Here is a 23392-nt window from a genome sequence, read left to right on the forward strand (position 1 = left end):
ACTTTTGGCACTTTCTCATTTTGAAATGACTTTGTTTTACCTATCTTTGACTTTTTGGGGTGAATGATGAATCTCGTCTATCTGTTGCAGGTTCCCTGAAGCCGCTGAAGATAATAAGGTGACCAAGGCCTACATTTGAAATTCTTCATGGCGGAAAACTTTAAAAATACACGTATTACAAACCATTGATTTGATGATTTCCTCTTCAAAACAGAGTTCTGAAGAGGAATCAACTTTGAGCATTATTGATGATGGCAATCTTGAAATGGAAACTTATTGATCCTCGCTCTGGCCTGCTGGCATGATTGGGCACTTTGAAGACACAACTTATGAAACCCTAGACCTATGATTGACATGACTCTTTACCCATTAAAAGATCAACATTGACTGTCATGGATTTTAATAAACATTGATGAAAAGACCTAAGCCAGCAAGTACAAGACATGAGGGGAATAAATGACAAAGTCCTTCTATCAGATTATGGCATGCTCCTAAATGGAATGCAGATGATCAAGCAGAATGGGACACCTGAAAATGAAATGCAAAAAGAGTTTTGATCTCTGATGGAGGGCTACTGACCGACTCTAACATTGGCTCCAATGGGGATGGTAGCTCCTTGGAGGTGCCAAGAACCGCAGAGCTTTGGGAGAGCAGACCAGTGCCTTATCCATTGGGCAATGGAGTCCAAATCAACACCAGTCTGTTAACTACTTTACTGACTGAAAATTTCACTCAAACTAACTTGATGCAAACTAGAATGACTGAAAAAACTTGACTCTAACAAAATAACTCAAAATACTAAGACCTGAACTTAAAACTTAAAGCTTGGTGGTAGTACATGACCACCTATGTTTCTTACAAGGCAATATATGATCAAACTATATCAAAATGCCAATGTAACCAATCAAGTAGATGCCTTGCTGACTGATTCTCCTAATCAGATATTCCGGTCAACAACAGACACTGGTAACTGGGCATCCAAAAACATAATTGACCATGATCTCCTTCATCACTGAATACTGCAATAATCAACTTCACTGCTGATTGCAACAGATTTGCCATTGGATCCTGAAAAGCATGAAGATTGACCTCCTGCTGGAAAAACAAGGTATCATTTTCTCTTGATTCTGGTCTTTCTTCATAATGTACTTTAATAAGAGTATGTTCATGGTCCTCAAAAGATTCTGAACAAATAGATGAGCAGATTTCCTTTTCAAAGAACAATTCAAAACATGAAACATAGGAAGAAGAATCTAAAATGGAATCCTGAATGATCTGGTCTTCGATAGTCTGAATATATTGTAGGTCATCTTCATATGATATGATAGCCAGATTCTCATTACATTCATCACATTCATCAATCATGAGAAAAGCAACTTTAGATGATTCTTTAAACCTGACACTAAAAGTTATATAATCTACCATAAATTCATCCAGAGAAACTGTTTCACTTAATTGAACAAAGATCTCATCTTGCTGTTCATGAGCTGACTGTATTTCCTCTATATGAAGGCTTTGTTCTGATGGCATGAGAACATTTGGATCCATAACTCTGTCTTCTTCATTCCAGATGATTTCAACAGCAGGGTTCTCCTTCATGGGACTTAGTACAAGGTTTTCTTGGTCATCACAATCTGAATCTACATCTGAAATGGCTCTCTTAACATTATCACATTCTAAATTTGACACTTGATTTCTCTGCATGTTGTCTTCTTCTATGGACAGATCTGAAATGACACTTTCTCTTTCATCACTTTCAGCCATATGAAAATCTTCAACCTGCTGATCTATAAAGCTACTTACAGGACTGTCATCATTTTCGAAAGAGGAAGAAGATTCACCATCACCTTCTTGACCATGTGCACACTGCAGATCTGCGTTAACTTGAGCTAGAACATGACCGTTCAAGAGTTGATCTATCTTGTCTTCAGATAGAGGAGATAATACTTTTTGTTTTCTCTTGCTCAAACAGTGATTGTCTTCATTAATTTCAAGTGAAGGAGTGTACAAATTTTCCTCATACAGCTGATCCATTTCATGTAATTCCTGTTGACTATCAAGATGAAAAATTCCTTCATCTTCCACCGTACTAAGATCTTGATCATGCTGCAAATTTTCATGATCGTCTTTATGCTGCTAAAATGAATTTTCATACAATGCTTCCATGATTTCTCCATCCACCAAGTCATCACGCCCATAAAAATTCTCAAGATCTTCAATAAAACTATGAACATGGCTACAACTGTATTGAACTAAAGCCAAGGATGGATATGATTCTTTATACCTTTCAAAGAATATTGCATGAAAATCATTTAAACAATAAATAGAAGCAGGTGGCAAACTTTCATACCAAGATTGGGCTTCGTCTTCCAGAGTAGCCATAAACATTTTCATCAAACAGTCTTCAGGAAAATTGATCTTTAATTTATGCACATGAATGTGAAATTTCACCAAATGAAGAGCGGCGTCCTTACCTTCCACATTTATGAACATAGGCAAATTCTGAAGCCAATCCACCTTGGGCATTTTATTTTGAAAACCTGGGATGTGATCTCGGCTCATGGGAGTGTATCTTCTTGAACCCCATTCCATCTTGAAAATGTCAAAGTTACTGATCTCTCTGTAGTGGAGTCACCATGAAGCACCGATTACTGGATTCTTTAGTGAATGGTGGCGCCAGGTGAATGATGTAAGCCTGCTTATGTCTGATCGTTGTCCACCATCAACAATCAGCTCTGAACTTGAGATATGTACTGGGGCAAGACAATCTACAAGCAAACCAATTTCCTCCCCATTGGAGTCGCCACTATGTTAGAGCCTAAATCTGCCTTAGGCTGAAGGAAGGCAAAATTCAGGGTAACCACAAACCACGCTCAGTCTGGTAGCTAGCCCTACCAGAACAGGAGAGGGCTCTCTCCAGGTCACACTTAGTTAAAATAGACAATAGGATCTGAGATGACTCAAAACGAATGCTGATTTTAGGCTAGTAAATGGATATGAAAAAGGAAATTTATTGAATGAATGAACTTTCTGGGCTATATGGGGACAAAGGGCAGCCTGAGATGGGAAATTAAATCAAAGACGCGGAGTATTTCATAGGGCAAGATAGGCAGGAGGTTTAGCAGTTAAACTGAAATAATATGTAGTGGAAAGACATTTAAGAAATCTGAAAAGGGCATATACATGAATCCTTCTCAGACAGAGGAAAACACACAAAGTATGAATGCTTTACAAGGCAGAGCATAAAGATGGATTCTACCTTTCCTACTTAAGATCATTCAACTGGAAATGATTTTGAAGGAAATGTAAAACATAACAAGGCACATATGAAACTGAAAGAGGAAACATCTGCTAAACTTCATACCACATGAATCTCATGAATCAAAGCTGCATCATTTATTAAATTCCTAGCCAAGATGTACAATGAAACACTGAGTTTTTTCTCCACGCTGTATCCCAGAAACTCCAACCCTTACAAAATTATTTTTGATACAATAAATAACTCTACCCTCAGGAAATGGATCAACCCAAAATAGGGGATTGTTTAATGATTACTAACTGAAGATGAAAAGCCAACCATCGCTAAAGGAGCAGCGTTACATTTTTTACTCTATTCTATTGATGACCACTGGGAAGGCGAAAACTGTAGTTGTAACTCCCTTTAATTCGCAACTGAAAACAAAAGTAGACCACGTAGCTTATTTCACTACATACAGTCGATGTTCTTCGTTTTAGATTTAGGTGTTTCGATCTTCGACCGTTCATTTCCTTTTTTCCGTTTGAATAAAAATTGTCAGTTTGAAACCTTTAGGCTCTGGCACACAAAAGCATCGTGTTAACACGGGGAGCATGGAACACTTGATTTCTTTGTAACTGCAGCTGTGCTGATTGGTTTGTCAAGTCACGGCCATCCTGAGAAAAGTATTTTCATAGTTGTAGACTGTGATTCTTCAGCTTCCATATGTATAAATTCAACAATACTGAGAATAAGTCGATTCTCAAAATCATTTATCATCTTTCGGGATATCTTTATACCCATACCTCACAATACATCTATACATATGGTATACTTTTGGGCCAATGCGACCAATAAGATACCGTTCTTGAGTAGGGAAAATGGAACAGGAACTGATTTGATGCACACAAACACAAGTAGTCGATGAAATGCAGGAAGATTTGTGACAATATGTGAGAATATAGCTAGAACCCCTATGACCAATTTGGTATAGATTAATCCAATACCAAGAATCCACACAATTCCAAGGCTTGGTCCAAGTGTGAGAATCCATTTCATAGAAACCTTGTTTTGTAAGTCAAACATGTATTTTCTCCATGTAACACAATGCCATACATACATGACAACCATAAATATTGCTGCCAAAGCAAGAGGAGCCCAGCCTCCCTGTGGCACCTTCATAACAGAGGCTGAGAGGTAGGATCCTTCAATCCATCCAAAGAAGAGAAGAAAAGCAATAGCCCATACAAAATTCTTTCGCCATACAATGATTATAACAAGTGACATAAGGCATGTTGTCACAAGCATAACAGTGATAGCAGCAATTCCATAAGCATTCCCAATTAAGGTGGTATCCATGAATCCTACAGTGACGGCAAGGTATAGAACCAAGAGAATCCAATTTATTTCTAGTATGTAAATTCGACCACAGATATGCCTCGAAGTGTGGACTATCTTGATACGTGGAAAACAACCCAAAGCATGGCATTTCTTGACGATTGAAAAGGTCACTGAAATAATAGCCTGGCTTCCAACAATAGCAGCAAGGGTGGCCACTACAAACACAGGCCAAAAAACACGCTCAGGTATTGAATCGTAGAACGTTCTGTCAACAAAACGAAATTTTTTCGAAAGAAAGGCGGCTTGTCCCATGTAAGAGAGTATCAAACATGGTTAGACAACTCCTGCAAAGGCAGTCCAGATGGAGAAAGGAGTGAAGTGTCCAAGATCTGCAAACATCGCCTTTGTACCTGTAATACATATGAGTATCCCTCCGAGAGAAATCGATTTATCTTTACCATTATTCCAAAAAAACTTGTATGCATAATAAGGAGAGAGGGCATGTAATATACTAGGATTCCAATAAACAACATTGTATATGCCAACTACGCAAATGCAGAATAGCCAAGCAATCACAATAGGTGCAAATGTAAAGGCCACCCTATGAGTGCCAAAATGTTGTAGAGCAAAAAGGTAAATCAATATAATGCAGGCAAGAACCACCACCACATTGTCAGGAAGCTTTGAAGTGTGTACTTGAAGTCTAGATACTGATGAGAGAACAGATATTGCAGGCGTGAGAACACCATCACTTATTACCATGGAAGTGCCTAATAAAACCACAACTAGTAAACTTGTGCACAGTCTTCTATGCTTTTCCAGAAATCTCTTCAAAGGAGAGGTTCCTATATTCTGAGTTGTCTGCCGTGTATTATAATATGTAGAATCTTCCTTATTAGCTGCTTGTTGATTTGGAATCAAACTCAACTTCACATGTCTACAAAGAAGTGAATACAATGCAAATGTTCCCCTTTCACCATTGTTGCTTGCACTCAAAACTATGACAACATACTTAACAACAGGGATTAAGGTCAACATCCAAAAGATTAATGAAAAGACCCCAAAGACTATATCTTCACTCATATAGCTACGTAACTTTCCATCAAAAGTACTTTTATAGACATATAGTGGGGATTTTCCCAAATCACCATAAGCCATCCCAAAGCTTTCGTATTCCAATAGCAAAGTTGATTTGTAGTACATCACCTGAGAAACCTAGAACAAATATATCTGGCTCGATTGATAACCTCTGAAAATGGGGCACCCTTGGACCAATGGACGGGTTGTTGAATCAACATACTACTCTATATCAACCTCTAAACTGCACTCACGCTGCACTTGTGCAATCCAACATGCACTATCCTGAAGTTGACATAATGGCTTCACAAGCTCATTAGTCAAATGTATTTGTTCAGATGATTTATCATATGGAATGAAACAGCTTGCAAGTGCTGCTGTTTGATGATGATCCAGCTCATTGAATGTGCCATTGAACATCAACTCTGTCACCGGAAGTTCATCCCCTGTGTCAATGAGACATGTAGCCTGACCTTTCACTTGCACCACACCATTAGAATCAATGTGTCCAAGTCACTTAAGCAATCTTGAGTGATTTTTTAACTCTTCCCTAAATTTGTGAAGCTGAGAGTCACGCATTTTCAGTTGAAGTTGCTGAGCTGCGCTATTTAATTCTTCTTTTCTTTGAAAAGACCTCAACTGGTGTTCATCCTGTTCAGACTTATGACAGGGATGAGCAAGCAACTTTTGCTCCAATGCTTTCAACTTCTAGTAGTGCCTTATCATGTTGAAATTGATGGAAACCATTCAATTTCAAATTGTCCCTCGGCGTGACTCATTAAATTTCAAATAGCTCAACCTGAAGGTACTAACTAACGGTGTGGGTTTTCCAAAGATCATTTCTTTAGAAGTCTTCATGTCCAGCTGTTCATTAATCATAATAATAAAAATTCCATGTCCATCTGTCTGGAATAATTTTGTCTTCACATATCACTTAAATCGCTAGTTTTTGCGGTGATCTCCACAAAGGCAATACTCAGGTGTGCGCTCTGTATTTGTCAATAAATTTAGGCATCTTTCTCCACACAAACTCTCTGGATCATCATGTACATATTTGCAAACAATAATGTCCTCCTCCGTCTGCTTCTTGTGCCCACGATCTGTGATGAACTATTTAATTTTGGAACACTGATGATGACTTTTTCTAGTGTGTCGACGATGTGTGCCGTGCCCCAGCCCAATGCGCCGCGCAGGCTGGATGCGCCACGCAAGACCAAATTTGCACTGCTGTATACGGCTCTATGCGCACGCGCTGTGGATGCGCCGTGACCTCCCTTCTATGTGTCACACCTGCAATTTCACCAACAATTTCGATTTTCACATTGACTTTTGTTTCCTCCACAATGTGTCATGACTTCAATGATGTCTTCAACCCACCAATGTTTAGGTACAAGGTGATAATGCTAGCTATGAATTTCATTCAATGTAGAGTTCAATATGCTTTTGAAAGATTTTTTATCGTGCATCATATAAGTTCTTGTATAATTGAATGACCAGCCTACATTTACTGGATTTGTCAATGCTTTCCAAGCTACAGCATCAATGCATCGACCATTAATCTTCAGATTTTCAGACCAGAGAAAGAATGATTTTGTAGTATGCAATGTAATGATAGAACCTTTCCAGCCATTAAGGAGGCTTGAATTGAGAAAGGTATCCAATTTCAATGTTAAGTTTATTTTCTCTATTCCGTCAATCGTTTCAAGATAGTTTGCAGCACAACGTGTAGACACGATGTTCTGGACACTTACAGTGACTATGATCCCACATCCAAACTTAGCACAAAACTCAAATGCCTCTGCACCTCCTGGAATATCATTAAGGGACACATTGTCATTCATGGATTCATGAGTTTCAGCAGCTAGTTTCTGCAGTCAACCAGACTTTGAAGGCAGTGGAAACTTGTGCAACAAGAATTTTGTGTCCTTAATTTCCACAACATAGTCAGTAGGCACTTCAACAGAAACTGTCCTGACAATGCTGCCGGACTTTTGGTACTTTCTCATTTTGAAATGACTATGTTTTACATGTCTTTGACTTTTTGGACTGAATGATGAATCTCGTCTATCTGTTGCAGGGTCGCTGAAGCTGCTGAAGATAATAAGGTGACCAAGGCCTGCATTTGAAATTCTTCATGGCGGAAAACTTAAAAAAACACTATTAAAAACCATTTATTTGACGATTTCCTCTTCAAAAAAGAGTTTTGAAGAGGAATCAAATTTGAGCATTATTGACGATGGCAATCTTGAAATGAAAACTTATTGATCCTCCCTCTGGCCTGCTGGCATGATTGGGCACTTTGAAGACACAACTTATGAAACCCTAGACCTATGATTGGCATGACTCTTTACACATTAAAAGATCAAACATTGACTGTCATGGATTTTAATAAACATTGATGAAAAGACCTAAGCCAGCAGGTACAAGACATGAGGGGAATAAATGACAAAGTCCTTCTATCAGATTATGGCATGCTCCTAAATGGAATGCAGGTGATCGAGTAGAATGGGACACCTGAAAATGAAATGCAAAAAGAGTTTTTATCTCTGATGGAGGGCTACAAAGACCGACTCTAACCGATAGGGCGACAGGCATGGCTTCCTAAGGATAAAGTATGTAGCCTATTATGGTCTCCCAATATATACTCGATGGTACATTGGAGCACAAGTCTGTACTAGAACTTGTCGTCTCAAAGAGGAGGAATCACCCAACCTACGATGAAAGTTATAGTTACCAGGCTTTACGATGCCAAAATACGTCTCTAGCCTAGACTTCTAAATGTTGTGCTTTAGGTTGCAAAGCGTTTTTATGTTCATTGAAGTTTATTTTATAGTTGATCTTTCTTAAGAAGTTTTCTTTTAAGGTTCACCTTGTGATGTAAATAAAAAATTGCCAAATATGCAATCTAAGATGATAAATAGTTGTTTATTTTCTTTTTGCAATGAAAATCCTAGCTACTAAGGAAAGAGAAATGAAATTCTTTCAACATAGAGCAAAGAGCACACACTAGAAGCACTTTTCCTAAATCAACTTCAGCATGTAGTCTTAATTAAAATTCACATGCATGTATTGTTTTTCAGTTTCCTTAATGTGAGAATGACAAAAAGAAAACAAAGTATAGATTTGAATTATCTTTTTTCAAAGCGATAATATTAACAATTTTCTTTTCAAAAAACGAAACTAAGGTCAAGACAACACTTTGCAATTTTGAATTTTAAACTACCTTCGACACTTGAAATACTAATTATTCAAATAAAATACAATTACAAAAGTGTAATCGACTATATAAAAGAGGAATTCTTTGCAACACTCTTTTTCTTGACTGGAAACGACTCTTGCGACACTTTCAAATCAAAAGACGATAGTTTGATTAAGCAACTATTTACAAAGGAGAACTGTAAATGATGAAAAATACATTAAGAAACATTCACAATGCCTTCTGATGGAGGTTGAATAATGCAAACGAAGATGGTTTCAATAGAGATATACTAATCACAGATAGCAAAACTTCTGAATAAAGTTGAAGACAATGAAGAAAAAACCAAAATTTGGAGGCAGAAACAGTCTCATTCAATCATTGCGCCTGTAACACAGGGAAACAGGGATGCATCTCACTTGAAACACATGGGAGGTGCGATGCATCTAGGTTGCCAAGAAGAGATAGTGCGATGGACTAGGGACAAGATTGTGCATGGTTTTCACTCACAGTTTGCAGCTGAGTTTAGGGGTTTAAGCTTAGCTAATGATAGTCAGTAAACACAAAGTATAGGGGCTGATATAATGAGGTTATTTCAGCTACCACCAGGGCACTTAGGATGTTTGAAAGCTAGATTTTCAGTTCATAAACTAACCCAGAGATTTACTGAAGAAGCGTTGATCTACTTTGCAGTTGCATAGCAAAAGCAGTTCGAAGGCTAGCTGGCCTAACTTCAGGCTCTGTCTGTGGTTTATAAAGAAAACAACAGTAACAAAACAAACAAACTATAACATCCCTAGTGGAGTCACCATTTTGTTATTGGGAAAACTAGTTTCCATTCAGTGTTGCTAGTCCCACTAAGACAGGTAACTATCTTAGAAACAAATAGATTAAAGTTACTTGTGTTTTCCTTTATGAGAGATAGATGAGAGAGAAGCAGAAAGCACCAACCTCAGTCTTTTGCTAGTCTCCTTGCTTGTTTTCTCTCTCCTTTGATAGAGCTTTCACCACTCCTTTCTCGCTTGTCCCGCTTCAAAGAACACCTGTAGAGTCAAGGTAGAAAAATACCATCAAAGCATAGAGATATACAACCAAAATAATGTAGGATTATATGTACATTAACCATATAAATGCATACACAAACAAGATTCAAAAATATACAAGCATATGGAGGAAAACTCAAATAGATTTATTGATAGAAGTAGTAGAAGAGTGGATTACAACCAGGCTGTCTAATCCAACATCATCCTCTCAACATGAAAACCCTCTTCACCTCATACAAATGAAGATCACCGAACAATGTCTTCAGAGAGAAACCAACAACACTTCCTTGCAATTCTAGCCTTTGGATCTCTTGGATGAGGGATCCATATATAGATGTTTACGGGAGAGTGAGTCAGCTTCTGGGATTTTGATTAGTATCATTTCACTGATAGTTCTTGGTTCCACTTAGAGATTTCAGATCTCTTACTCATCCCTGGGCGAATTTAGGGAGGCAAGTGTCATATGAACAGTTTCTAGAAGATTCTCTGGGTTTCCACCTAGCAAACTGCTTTTGCCATTTGTTTGCTCTCACTCATTGTACCCTATAGAAGGGCTTTCTAGTATGCATCGCACCCCCTGTGTGTAATAGGTGAGATGCATTGCACCCTATGCATGGAGTAGTCTATACGGTCCTGTTTCGACCAGTTCTGAGTAGATTTTCATGGAGAACTTCTGGGAGATGATGTAATCAGCTGACCTTGTTTCTTTAGGGTATGAAACAACACTTTTAGGTGTTTAGAAGCCCTTGGTTTATGGACATATTTGATTGGGGTCACAATGCCCAAATATGTCTATAACACCCACTCCCCTAAAGCAAGAATTTCCCTCACCAAACCCTAAATCACTCACTAAACCCTAATCTCCCAAGATCATTCCTTTCATTCCCCAATTTCATCTCCCAAGAGTAAAATCTCTTCATACTCATCACTATTGTACTTTTTCATCACCATTTGTCATCATACCTTCATTTCATCATTCCCCCTAAAACAAGCACAATGGTAAGAAATAGTGACTCAAGCTATGAGCAAGAAACACAAAGTGACAGTTCAGGAGACAGAAATTCGCAGCCTAGGATACCTCACAAGGATGGGAAGATCATAAGAGAGGAGCCTATTAGTATTGCTAAACTTCTTGCTTGTTCTCTTGCCACCACTTGTTTCAGATACCAATCTTGCTTTGAGTTTTGTGAGATGGTAGAGAGGGTCAGGTATGATCATGAATTGGCCAGGCAATTTGCCATCAACATGGAGGACAATATGGTACAGCTTGCTGGCATCAAATTCACTCTTTCATCAGCCATTATTGCAGAAGCAACTAAGATGCCAAATGTGGGGGAAAGATGGAATAAGAGACAAAATATCAGCAAACAGAACTATGAAGCCTACATTAAAGCTAGATATCATAGCCAATTGGGCAAGGTGTTTCCTTTCAAGTTTTTGGAGGACTGGTATGTGCCATTAATGAAACTCATCATTAAATACTTCACATGTTAGGGAAGGTTGTCCAGAACCTATGCTTATCATATCAGGTTGCTTATGCATTGTACTAGGGTTAGAATGATGAGCATACCATACTTCATTTGCAAAAACATAGAGAGGATGACTGTAATTGCAAAGAGGAAACCCTACCCACAACAGCTCAATAACATATATCACTTTTCTGTCATCAAAATTGTTGTTTTGCACCAGTTGACTCAGTTGGGAGTGCCATCGGAAACCTTCATTGCCCATGAGATTTTTAAGGGACCTCAAATATTTACAGAACCTCAAGAGGAAGCTGGACCTTCTGGGCAACAAAGAGAACATGAACGCAAAACTAAAGAGGCTCGCATTCCTATTTTTATCACTTATGAAAAGGGGACAAGAAGACTTTTTACAGCTACAAAACTAGTATTATCTACACCAGGAGTGGAAGGGGTCTCGTTCTCTTCACCGGACAACAACCAAATGTTATCCTCACCAGTGGTGAAAGGGGATTTTCCTTCTTCTTTAGCAGAGTAGGTACAAGATAGAGGAAAGAAACCGTTGCATGATGAAGGGCCTTCTGAAGGTCAAGAAAGAGACTTTATTTTGATTCAGGAGGAGGGCACTGATTTGATCTCCTAAAACTCAAGGCTTAATGAGGTCATTAGAGAACAAGAAGCTAATATCAATACCTTATCCACCAACCTTGAGAGGGTAAGTGGATTATTAAATAACTTGAGTAACAAAACAAATAATTGGAGGATAAACAGATGGTCATGGAGCTGCAAACTATCAGGGAAAACCAACAGATGGCAAAAGGGAGGAAGGTCAAGCTGACTTCACTAGAGCAATAAATAGAAGCTTACCAAGAATCATGGTTGGAAAGAGTTAATTTCCACCTTGAGAAGCTCCTTGAAAAGGCTAATAAGGAGAAGAAAATGTTGCGACACATGGCCTATCACTATCTGGCCTGAAACGAAATTTGTAAGGCAAGAATAAGAAGACTAAAAGCCAAGCTAGGGAGAGCCTTAAAGGCCAAAAAGGAGCAAGACAAACTTAGAATCTTGGCTAAAGCTTCCTTGGCTTAGCAAAGTAGTTGATCAGCTTGCCTCATGCCAATTTTGAAGAAGTTTGGAGAACTTTTTGTCATTTTTAAATTTTTAATTGCAATACACAGGGATTTTCCTTTGATGTGGTGTTGCGCATTGAGATGGTAAGGAATTTTGAAGAATGGCTTATATTTTTGAATTTGTAATGAAAAAATATGAAAACCCAGAAAATTTCATGAATTTTGGAGGTGTTTTGGGTCACCAAAACGCCAAAAAACACCTCAAAATTTCCCTTTCTACCACTTTTTGGACCCACGGGATGAAGTGTTGCGAGAACTGATTTTTGGAGGGGCAAATGGACACCTAATTCAAAAATTATACTTGTCCTAGAAAGTTGACATACGGACCCTTCCAACAAGAAAACTTGGAGAAAATTTGGTGAAGGGGACTGCCTCCAAATTCAGCTGGGAAAATGCGCTGCGCATCAAGCACAATTTGCTCAATTTTGCTCAAAACTCAAATTTTAGCCTAGTTTTTTTTCAGTTTTACTCTTTCTCTCTCATGGTCAAAATCATGATGTAAATTGATGTAAATTGATATACTCTGATGTAAAAATGATGAAAATTGACTCAAGGAGGTAGATACATCATGTATAGGTGGTTTTGAACTGAATGAATAAGTTTCCATAGTTTTAGAGGCAAGCTGTTCCACTGCCTATTTTTCAGTTTCTAGTTTAGATCTTATAGAAACAGCTCCTAAACTCATGAATTCGACCCCTAAAGGATAGCGTGGGTGGTTTTTTGCCTATATCTTGTACTTTCTTAGTCATTTGTCAAGGTTGGACTCTTGTGAATGTTTGAGCATTATTGTACATTCATCTCTGCAGTTTGGCAGGGAAATAGACCAGGGTTTGAAGCATTTTGTGGGATTCTTATGGCAAGGTGATTTAGTATTATTATTCCTTTTGTGATTCAAGTTATCATGTGTTTATCTATGCCATCATCTCTATCTTTTTAGCTTAACTAAATGAATCAAGTATAAAGGTGGAAATCATCGACATTACAGTGCTCTACCTTAGGGTTTGTTTAGCTTTACATGTTTTCTACTGTTTGAAGAGGACTCATGACACTTTCATGCCCTCTCCAACTCCTCACCAGTATTAAGACTCTCCATTTCACTTAATTCAAAGTATTAAATCATTTTCCTATCTCACCCCATAAAAACCTCTGCAACACTGAGTCCATTCCCCAGACCCAAAACTGTCTTTCACATTTGATCCAACAAACCAACATAAAACTCAATCAAACTACTTTGAGCATATACTTAGCCTAAAATTAGTCTTTACATTAGTCATCTCAAGCCTCATTTGCTATATTTTCTTGATATTGACAAGGAGAGAGCCCTCTCTCGACCTAGTAGGGCTAGCTACCAAGTTAAGTGTGGTTTGATATTACCCTAGACCTGCCTTTCTCAGCCTGAGGTAGATTTAGGTAATAACATATTGGCCACCATACTAGGGAAGAAATGTTTATTTACTATTGTTTGCTTTGTAGACTACAGATGGCGCCCGAATTTAGTCAGGTAGCCTTTGAACTGCTCTTGCTTTGCAAGTGCATAAGTAGATGAATGCTACTTTAGGGAATCTCCGGTTTAGTTTATGAACTAAACATCTGAACTAAAAACTATTACCTCGGTATCTTAAAGCAAATCTAGACTTTGGATGACGAGTTTAGAATTTGATAGGCTGACAAATTGATAATGTCCATTTTATTTTTGGGAATAATTGAACATAATGGCTTCCAAATGATACCCCAGGGCCAATCCTAATCCTAATCCTCCTCTCGTGTATGAAAACCCCAATCTCATCCCAAGAATTCTCCAACAAGAAAGTTTTCTGATTCCCATTTCAGATCTTATTCATGTCCATTTGTTTTTGAATACCTTGAAGATCTTGAGTTTGATGAACATTTTGATCTATCGTTGCTTGAAATTAAATCTGAAAGTGAAGTTGGTTCTACTATTCTAAATCCAGAGTTTGTCAAAGATCTTGAAACTAAAAAGGATAAAATATCAATTGATGATTATATCTTGAATCTTCAAACTTCCATTGTGGCTACAAACATTCCCAAGTTCTTAGAATCTGCATCTGCAACTCTTGGTTCATTTGTTGTTGTATCTAGTTGTTACACAAAAATATCGTCATCATAATTATTTGCAGTCAGTATGGGTAATCTGTTACACAAAAATATCGTCATCATGATTATTTTCAGTCAGTATGGGTCTATCATCACTTGTACTGTCCTCCTAAGCAAGTCTCAGACCTAAGCTCTTCAAATCAAGCTTTGGAAATGAGAGAAAGACATTAAAAATCAATGTAACTCTGGTTCCGCACTATCTCTCATGGTCACCTGCGGTCCCGCACCTTCTGTGTACAAAAGCTGCGGACCTGCCCGCTCTGTCCCTAACGGTGTAGGTGCGGACCCCTGTTAAAGTCCAAAGGCACAAGTTTTATCTTAAAAAACTCACTTTGGGTTAATTCTAGAGGTTTCTAGAAGGAATTTTGACGTGGATTGTTCGCTCTGAGGTGGTTCATGCATCCCAAAAGAGAAGGAGCTAATCCCTTGATGAGATGAGCTATCCCTTTGAAGGAGGGCTTTATCCCTTTGAAGGAGGACCTAGTAACCTCCCTCCATTGCACTATAAATACAGGCATTGGGCTAGTTGCTAGAGAGGGTAGAAGCTGAACATTTTTGAGGGTAAATGCTGGTGAAATCAAGACTTCCTAGTTAAGCCTAAAGAGGAGAGATCACATACCTTTTTGGTTTCATTGGGGAGTGAGTGAAACTTGTCAAAGTAGAGGAGACTTCTTGCTGGACCCTGGGAGGAGCTTGTACAGCGTCAAGGAAAATGTTGTAAGGTTCTTCTTCTTTTGAATTAATAAAATCAAACTCATTTTTCTCAACAAGTATCTTACGTTATTTGTTTCATGGACTCCTTGACTTTCATGTTAAATATGTTTTATGAAATTGGCTTTTCAGGTGCTATTTAATTCGTTTTCCTTGTTTGTGTTTGCAGATTCACGAAGAGGAGCTCATTTGGATCAAAGGAGCGAAGGCATCCACAAGCTAGCGTTGGACCTAAGGTAGGCCCTAAAACACTTGTTTGCTATTGTTTATTAAAGCATATTTAGAGAAAGATAGTGTTTGGTTGGTTTGCTTGTAATTAGGTCTTCTTTAGATTCTAGGAAGGTCTATCTTGTCCGCAAGATCGACTTATTCTGTGTGACAAAATGGCGACTCCACTGGGGACTTGACTGTTTTCCTTGTTTATACTTTGACCTGAGAAACTGTATTTTTTGTTTCTGTTTTTGGCTTGATGATTGTGGGATTGGGTGATTAAGTTAATTTTGAGTTAGTTTTTATTTTTCATAGTTTTGGGAGAAGTACACACCCTCTGAGTTAATCACAGTGCGTATCTGTACGCGCTTTTTCTTTGTGCACAGAGCGTGAATGCACCTGTGTAAATAGGCTGCCTGCGTACCCTGTCAAAATTTTGAGAAATTTTAAATTTTTCTCCTTTTTATCAGTTTAGAATTTGTTTATAGGTTTTATCCATTGCCCAGACCTGCATGTACCCTGTCAAAAACTTTCCTTGGTTTAATTTCACTAGCGTTAGGGTTTTAGGTGAAATTCCTAGGAGTTTTGCTTGTTGGGTTTGTTTTTCATTTTGGTTGTGTAGTGGCTCTGAGCTTAGAAGCTGTAGGGACTTCAGATCACCTTAGTGTCTACCAGCCTTCTTATGAGTCTGACCATGTATGAAATCTCCCCTTGTTTGAGGAATCCGCTTTGAGTTTTCTCTTTACAAAACTTCGAAAAGCTTGTGTTTGAGAGTTTGGATTTTCATTTTCAAAAAGAAAACGAAATTGGTTGTTCTTGACTGATTTGTGATTCTGCATAAATTAGTCCTTAGCTTGCATCTAGCTGAGTAAAACATCCTTAAAAAGACTTTTAGTAGGCTTTGACTTCAAATAGGTTTTTATAGTTTGTAGCTCTCAAAGTTAGTCATTTTCATTAGTTTTGAGTTTTTTATTTACAAAATATAAAAAAATCTCTTTTGGAAAAGTTTGTTTTTGTAGTGATTGAGTGCTTTGAAATGAAGAAGGGAAATTTTTGTGAAATAATTAGTTGTCTCGTTTTTGAGTGCTTTGGAAAGGAAAAGCTCTTCTTTTAATTTGTTTAATTGAGAAAGATTTGTGTTTCTAAAGTATTTGCATTCTCAAACTCTTTCTTAGTTTAGAAATTCATCGAAGAGAAAAAGATTGTTTAGATCATCTTAGGTGCATTTTTAGTGATTTTGAGTTGAGTCTTCATACCACTAATTTCATCTCTGCACCTTTGGACTTAAACAAAAACCACTAAAATTAACGCTTAAAGTAAAATTCACCTAGTAACATTTTTATTTCTAGGGCTCTGATACACCAACTTAGCTTAGGCTAGTGTCTTGGAGTAGGAGAGTAATTAACTCTCCAAGACAGTAAAAACAAACAAGTAGATGTATCTTGTGGTAGGGAAGAAATCCAATTGTTGCATTTATGCTCTGGGAAAGCTCCTCTTAAAGGAGAAGCACAAGATCGTGTCCGAACTAGTGTGGGAATCAATCCTTCGTCATTGGGAACGATGCCAGATATTCACGTATTAAAAACGGTAAACCTCGGATTAACCATTGTCGAGGAGCCTGGGGTCACTTGTTGGTAAACCTTGGATTATGTCAAGGAGCCTTCAAGGGGATTGATCTTGCTACTCTGCCCTTGCGTGCGTATCGGATCGTAGACTGTTCCCCCAGGTGTATTTGTCTCAGTTGGTAACCTTAGTGGCCATATTCTTTAGGACTCTTCCTGAGGTGACAGTGGTGGGAAGATCCCACTGTACTTGGAGCAGACGTCGGCTAGACTAACTTGGATTTTCTGGGGGATTCACTTCACTCGAGACGGTTAAGTGGAGGAACTTGTGCCAGTCTATTCATTAAGCAGGTTGCCGGGGTAACTGTTCCAACCGCCATTTCTGTACTGAACTTTGCAACATTGGATTTCATCACCAACTAGTTTTTTCGGTCCGGAAAGTTACTGTTTGTGTGTGTTTGATCTCCTAGATTCTTTAGGCGTGTGATTCAAATTTGTTTGGTTCTTTAGAGACCTTAGGTGACTTTTATTGAGATTTTACTTTGTTTGCGTGTGAAGTAGTTAAAAGTCTTTAACTGTGGTTGAATTACAAGACAGTCCCATAGACTTCGGGGCCAGTCTCCTGAGATTATAAACGTGGCTGAGTTACTGAGGAAGTCCCGTAGACTTCGGGGCAACCTCCTGAGGAAGTACCGAGCCAACTTGAAGGCTTAAAAGTCCTCGTAACTCCTAGAGACAGTAGAGTTGGGTCACCGAAAGAAAGAGAATCTTCTCTAATACTACATCCTGATTTTCAAACGCCAGTAGCGGAATATAATCCACAGTCAGTGTCTGTCTCCGAAATCACTGGTAGCTTTTCATCTACTAGTGATATAGGTGAAGAACCTGAAATATCCGAGCCCCAAAGTGAATTTGTTGCTACTCCCACATCAGGGTTTGTTTCACCAACTTTTAGTGGTCCTAGTTCACCTAGGGTAGAAAGAGTAATCACTCAAGATATTCCTTCTGGACTTATTTATATTGAAGAACTTGCTCCGGAAGAAGAAGAAGTAGGCATCCCTATCCATGAAAATCAACCTGTCATTGAACTAAGGGAGCGTGAATCAATTTTTTACAGTCCACCTAGGAGTAGTTCTTGGTATATTTCTTTGACTAATTATTTAGAAAACTCGGGGTTAAGCTTTTCACCACCTCGTGCTCCTTATCACTCAACACCTAGAGGTTTTTATACTCCCGTAAATATGTCAGGACAGTCATCCATGTTTACTCAATCGCCCAAATCATTTTTGTACGGTGGTCCATCTGTTCCCTCTGGGTATCAGTCTCTTTCTGGTACTATTCTGGGAGCATCTCCTCAACCCATTGAGAAAGGGTTATTAACTGGAAGCAATGGTAATAAACCATTGAGCGTAGAAGACATTCTTATGATGTCAGGTTCTATTCCCAATCCTCAACCTCAAGGTGGCCGGTTACCGCTTGGGGAGCAGCCTCAATTAACGCCTGGGGGGCAACCTCAAGGTACACAATTTGCATCTGGGGGGCAACCTCAAGGATAGTACATACCTACGGGACAGTACGTTCCTCAAGGTCAACCCCAGACTCAATATGTACCCCAAGGTCAACCCCAATATCAATTTATACCTCAAGGTCAACCCCAGTATCAGTATGTGCCTCAAGGGTATCAACCCCAAGGTCAGTACTCGAACCAAGGTTTCCAACCACCCCAAGGTCAAACATTTGTTCAAGGAACGGGAAATGTACCTTTCAATTATCAATCCTACCCTCAACCCGGTTATGGTCCTCAATATTCTCAACCAGTTATGGGTCAGTACCCCGGAATGAATATAGTGTGGGATCCATCGCAAACCCAACAGGTGTTGCAGCCAAGTGTACAGTTGTCATCTCAAATTGGACAACCCCTAGTTTCTGGTACACCCCAGCAACTAGTCCAGTCTAACATTCAAACTTCTGTACCTTTGGTAGTTTCTCAGTCTGGGCCCAGTACACCTCGTACTCCACCTCAAACGACTGCTACAATTGCCGCTACATCTGTTCAATCTACCCCACCTACTGCTGGAGTATCGACAGCTCCGGTTTCTATTGTTCCTTTATCTACTCCTCAGACATCTTTACCACCGTCTGGATCTATGATTCAAACTTTTGTTCAGATGCCTGTAGGACAACCTGGTTTAAGTACGGTTGTCACAAGTCAACCACAATTCACCTATCAACCGTACCAGGGACATTACCATTTCGGTCCTGCTGTCCAGCAGCTAGTTTATCAGTATCAACCGTATCCTGGGTACACTTATCAACAACCTCAACAACCCCAGTACGGTCCGGTTAATCCTGGTTTTCTGGGAGGATACAATATCCCGAACGTGATTCCTATTCCTAGTTATCCTGGATATCCTCCTCCTGGGGTTGGTCTCATGACCAGAGTTTTAGGGATCCTAATCGGTAGTTACCGTTTATCGCAACTTTGGACTTGCCTGACTTGTCGCGCCTAACGAATGATCCCATTAATTATCTTCCGTTTTGGCCGCCAATGCCGAATAAGTTGCCCAGTGACATTCCCAAGTTCGAAGGTAAATTAGGAGAGGACCTGTCAAACCATGTGATGACATACCACCTCTGGTGTGCGTCTAACTCCACCACAGATGATTCAATCCGTCTTAGACTTTTCCAGCGCACTCTAATTGGTCTCGCGGCCAAGTGGTACATTGAGTTACCGCAACGCACTTTTTATAATTTTAGTCAGTTAGCTACCTCATTTTTAACTCATTTTCAGTTGCCAGTCCGATATGACAATGGCACGAAATTGTTAACTTCGCTAAAACAATCGACATCCACGTACATTTTAGATCATATTCATGAGTGGAGACGTCGATATTGTTTAGTGAAAGTATTTATTCCGAATTATATCTTGGCTGAGTGGTTTGTAAAATCTTTGTTGCCAAAGATCACTGAAGATGTTGCTAAAGCCAGAGTTGTTACTGAGGAGCAAGTCATTGCTCAAGCACAGTACCTTGACTTGGTCTATACTCAGTCAAGTATGTTACATGAAAAAATCCCCAATCTTCCCAAGCAAAATCAAATCGCTACAGCTCCTTCGGGATCTCATGCCGCTGATGGTATGATTGGCACGATTAACACTAAAAGTAAGAAGAAGTCTTCCAAGAATTCTTCCCCTACCATAACCTTGCCTGATTCCCCAACAGGAGATTCTTCTGCAGATATTTCCACCAATATTCACGTTGTAGAATCATCTACAGCCAAATCAAAATCTGGTGGGAAGAAGAAAGGAAAGAAGAAGAACAAAACGGACAAAAGTTCAAAGGAGATACCTGAAAAGGCGGAATCCAATGACGAAAAATGAAAACCTCGTTATCCTTGTCTCATTTGTGACGATGAACATTTTATAAGAGACTGCCCTCATCGTCCAGAGGTTGCGAAGATTGTCAAGGGTTCCCAAACTCCTGCTGTTTTGAAGGATCCTTTTCCGGCTCAAGACAGCAAGATGATAGGTTCATCCTCGAGTGCCAATGAAGAACCCATTCTGATGATGTCCCATGTTAGGATTGCGACTCGATCACAAGATTATGGTAGTAAGAGTCCTGTTGATGGTAAAGAAGCAGAATCTTCTCATTCTAATCCATCAACCTCAGCTCCCGATTCTGATGCACTACAGATCGAGAAACCTAATCCAGACTTGGTAATCAAACCGCCTGCCAAGGGTATACTTCGAAAGTCAGCTTTCAATCCACATGCGAGAGTGGCTCAGAATTATAACATTATTGAGGATTTAGCTATTTCACCCTCAGCAATGTCGGCTTTAGAAGTGCTACAATAATGCCCAGCACAACGTAAATTACTTTTGTCGGCTATAGGAGCTGTTGATGTTCAGGACCCGAGCCTAATAATTTTTTATCTAGAAAATAGTACACTGCAATTGCTTCATCAAATGGCTTTCTAGATTCGAGTGATAGTCAAAAACAGGCCCATTCATCAAACTGTAATTGATGAGGGAGCCTCAACGTGTATTATGTCGATACAGTGTTGGAGATCGCTTGGTTCTCCTTCACTAAATCAATCCCCGACGATTCTAAAGGCCTTTGATGGCTGTGGGTTTCATCCTTTTGGCATTCTACAGGATTTACCTATAGGGGTTGAAGGAAAAACCGTTAGTCTAGATGTGGAGGTGGTTGATGCCCCTCTAGACTATAACCTTCTCTTGGGACAAAGTTGGTCTTACGCTATGACAGTGGTCGTTTCATCGGTCTTTCAAGTAATAAAGTTTCCACACAATGGGAAGATCGTAACAATAGACCAGCTGGCTTACTTTTCATTCGACCCAGCCTCTTCGGAGAGTATTCAGCATGTTGGTAAAACGACTATCCCATATAAGGATGTTGGAGTAGGATTAGTTAAAGATGCCGGTTTACTAGGAGCTTTTTCCTTTTCCTCCAATCAACGCATCATCTTCATTTGAAACCATTCATATGATTACATCAGACACTATTATTTATGATGATCCTTGGATCATCCCTTCTGAATCTGAGATAGACTCATTTGGTAATTCCATGCCTTTTAGTCCATATGAAGTTGCCTATGAAGCTGTGCAGTCGTTTGCTGACTCGTTTTCAACCGAAAATGACTTAATGAATGTGGTCCGTGAGGAATCACTTTTCACATCAACCTCGATTTAACTATGTTTTCTGAACTTGTTCACGCTGATGAGAAAATTCGTGAAATCCTATGTGTAGATGATTTACCATGGGAAGATCTCCATCACAGATCTTCGTTTTTACCTGACGATGATCGTTTTGAAAATGATTTCTCATCAATTTTTACAACTGAATATGTCAAGGAACCTCAGAATCCAATGAAACATCCCGATTCAAAGTTAAATTTGGGAAACATCTCTCGAACTATTCCTATTGACATTTCCGTTAAACCCGGAATTGTTGAGAACATTCATATAGGTACCTCGTGTACAGATGACGAAATTCAATTATATAAGGACCTATTTCAAGAATTCCATGACGTGTTTACCTGGTCCTATGAGGAAATGCCAAGAATTGATCCCGCTATTGTTGTTCATGAGATCAAGACTTACCCGGATGCTAAACCCGTCCGACAACGTTCGCGTCAGATTCACCCACGAAAAGCTGCTGCAATTAAAGCAGAAGTTGAAAAACTGTTGAAAGCAGGTTTCATTTATCCGATCCCGTTAACGGATTGGGTATCGAATATTGTTCCGGTTAACAAAAAGCAGGGAACAATAAGAATATGTATCGATTATAGGGACATTAATCGAGCCTGTCCAAAGGACAATTACCCAACTCCCTATATCGATCAAATCATTGATGCTTGTGCCGGCAACGAAATATTCTCCTTTATGGATGGTTTTTCCGGATACAATCAAATCAACATTCTACCTACCAATCAACCAAAAACGGGTCCATTGCAAATTACCTTTTGGGCTTAAGAATGCCGGAGCAACTTTTCAAAGGGCGATGTCTTATGCATTTCATGACATCAAGCACATTGTGCAACCGTATCTCGATGATTTTCCTGCTCATTCATTACATCGAGCTGATCACCTCGTCCATTTACAAGCAATCTTTATGAGGTGTAGGCATTATCATATTCGGTTGAACCCACACAAATGTGTCTTCTGTATAGAAATGGGTTGATTGCTGGGATTTGTAGTTTCAAAAGCCGGCATTCGCGTTGATCCCTCGAAGGTCGAAGCTATCATCAAATTGCCTCCTCCTTCAAGTCTTCGCCAACTCCAAAGTTTGCAGGGGAAAGCAAACCTTTTACGATGATTCATTCCTAACTACACCGAGGTTACAAAGGGTTTTACCCGGTTGTTGAAACAAAACACTCAATTCTATTGGGATGAGATAGCTCAGAAATCTTTTGATGCACTCAAACACGCGTTGACCCATGCACCGTTGTTGCATCCTCCCAACTACAACCAGGATTACTTCTTGTATTTCGCTGCTTCTCATTCTACCATTGGAATGGTCTTAGTTCAGGAAGATGAATCAGGAACTGAGCATGTGATATATTACCTTAGTCGAACATTAAATCCAACTGAGCTAAAATACTCACATGTGGAGAAATTGGCATTGGCAGCTGTCCAAGCTGTCCAACATTTTCGTCACTACATTCTACTACGTAAAACTACGGTAATTTCAGATTGCAACCCTATGATCTACATTTTGACCAAGCAATTTCTAGGGGGCAAGTACTCTAAATGGATCGTTATCCTGCAAGAGTTTGACTTGGAATTTGAGA

The 23392-nt window shown here is 39.2% G+C and overlaps 1 pseudogene; it reads right to left on the reverse strand.

Annotated features, from left to right (window-relative positions):
- Positions 1-3901: 3901 nt before the first annotated feature.
- The window catches only part of LOC149165518 (potassium transporter 7-like), a 67787-nt pseudogene continuing 48296 nt past the window's right edge, over positions 3902-23392 (reverse strand).

This window comes from Pinus tabuliformis, chromosome 5_1, assembly GCF_031772625.1.
Source record: "Pinus tabuliformis cultivar Carrire ecotype Pingquan chromosome 5_1, CPIR1, whole genome shotgun sequence".
NCBI lineage: Eukaryota > Viridiplantae > Streptophyta > Pinopsida > Pinales > Pinaceae > Pinus > Pinus tabuliformis.